Genomic DNA, 2,500 nt, shown 5'->3' with positions numbered 1-2,500 from the left:
GGTATTACAAGGAGAGGGTGACTTACGAGGACATAACCCATGTCATTATACAGAGTTGTGTCCTGATATGTCACAAAAACAAGAGCACACACACACACACACACACACATATATATATATAATTGCATCAAATTCCATTAAATATGACATTGTCATAGTAAATATATATATTTTATTTAGTGTAATTATTTTTATTATTGTTGTTATTATTTGGTTAATTGTGCACAATAAATGCAATTTAATTTCCATTTCATCTAGTTTAATCTCATTAAAGATGCATTTACATACAAATTCCCAATTAGGACTATTTCAAGAGCATTTCATTACATAAAATGTAGTTCATATTTTATTATAATTTGTAGATGTTTACAAAACATGGGTTCTCTCAACCTGTGCACAATCATTTTTGGTTTGTAATATGAAAAATGAATGCATAAAGTACATAAAACTTATAAAAACAGATGTTTAGTTTCACGATGCATGCAAGATGAGTGCATATTTAATAATTGTGTTATTTGCATTTTGTTCTCAAAGTTTTTTTTCCGATACAAATCAGATTCAACAAATCCTCCACTCTCACAAATCCATTGGATTACATCCATTAATTTCAGTTTCAAGTTTTTTTCTTTAAGATTTATAATTTTCTATGAGAGTATAAACATACATACAAGTAAATATGCACACACACAAGCAAGGAGAAAAGAACATAAAAAGGGGTAAATAAAATGAATGCAAATAATAATAATAAAGCATCAGAAAAAATAATCTTCTTTGCATTTTAACATCATTTGGGGAGTAATTGCTATGGCGAAGCTTTTAATAATAGTCTATTTAGTTGTATTCTCAGGGTTTGGTGTGGTTTGTAGTTCCCAGCTCTGCTCCAAAAGATGTGACTGTGATCAGTAAAGAGGGAAATCCACGAATCATCAACATCAACTGGCAGCCCCCGACTGAAGCCAACGGCAAAATCACAGGTGCACCAAAAACATGCATGACATTTACCTGATTTCATGACTGATGCCTATCACAGGATGTACTTCATCAGTCATGCATCCAAACAGAAAAGCAGACGTTTTCTCTCCGCCTCTCAGGGTACATCATCTACTACAGCACTGATGTGAACGCTGAGGTCCATGACTGGGTGGTGGAGCCTGTGCTGGGGAACAGACTGACCCATCAGATCCAGGGGCTGACGCTGGACACCACATACTTCTATAAGATCCAGGCCAGAAACTCCAAAGGCATGGGACCCATGTCAGACGCGGTGCAGTTCCACACCCCTAAAGGTAAAGCTGACCCTCGCTTAGACTCGCCTGTTAGAACTCCGCTTATAATCATGCATTCGTTCTGTTTGTCTTTGTCTCCAGCAGAACCATCAGACAAAATGTCCAGTGATCAAGGTAATTAAACATCTTTCTAATGAAGAAGGAATTTTAACTGTCACACAACAATGTATTAATAATTATAACTTATTATATCCGTTTATTATACGTATTGATTCAAAGTGCATTGACTAATGTTACCGAGCACAACATTTGATTTTAATAATGCATTAGTAAATGTTGAAATTCACATTAACTAAGATTACTTAATGCTGTGGAAGTATTGTTCATGCTTAATAAAGTAGTTAACTAATTAACCTCGTTGCAAAGTGTTACTTTTATATTATTATACTTATTATTCATGCATGCATGTGATTTGATATTTAATAAATGTATTTAGAAGCAGGTATTTAGAAGTTTAATATTGTTAAAAAAAATGTCCAGACATTAAAACAGTTGAAGCACTAGAAAATGAAATTATTATTATTTAAATAAAATGTTAATTAAATTAGATTTATTTAAATTTCAAGTTAAATATATGTAAGTATACACTTAATTTTGTTTTATAAATGTTTATCATTAAATAAAAAGTCTAAATAATTATATATATATATATATATATATATATATATATATATATATATTTTAAAATGTTAAATATTTATACAATATTTAAAATAAAATATTTTAAATATTCATACAATTTATATACAATATCATTTTGCTGTATATATGAAATAAAAATATATTATATATTTTTTGAATAAGTTGCATATATATAATAATGCATATATATAATTTCAAATAAATATGTAATTTGGCTGTTGTCTGTAGGGCTGCAAGTCAAACCCGGTCCCCCGACCCCCCCGGAGCACGGGATTGGATCAAACATGGGTAAACCGAGAGAAGCGCTCTCTAAAGACAGCCGTGTGATGTGACGAGGACCTGCGGTGGAGTAACTCTGTCTGGTGTGTGTGTGTGTCAGATAAAGCAGGCATCCGCGGCAGCCAGGAGAAGCATGTTCTGGTGATGGTGGTGATTGTGTCTGTGGGTGTGTTCACTATCATCGCTGTGATCGTGGGAGCCGTCCTGTGCACACGCCGCTCCAACTCCCACCAGAAGAAGTGTGTTCTTTTAATTACACATCTATATTTAAACAATAATAGGTCATAAAAATA

General features: G+C 32.9%; 1 pseudogene; it reads left to right on the top strand.

Moving 5' to 3' along the window:
* The window catches only part of LOC132133792 (neogenin-like), a 99,000-nt pseudogene that overhangs the window by 84,967 nt on the left and 11,533 nt on the right, over positions 1-2,500 (top strand).

Source organism: Carassius carassius, chromosome 50, assembly GCF_963082965.1.
Source record: "Carassius carassius chromosome 50, fCarCar2.1, whole genome shotgun sequence".
Lineage (NCBI taxonomy): Eukaryota > Metazoa > Chordata > Actinopteri > Cypriniformes > Cyprinidae > Carassius > Carassius carassius.
Note: the sequence above shows the minus strand (reverse complement) of the source record. Positions and strands in the feature narration are given on the sequence as shown.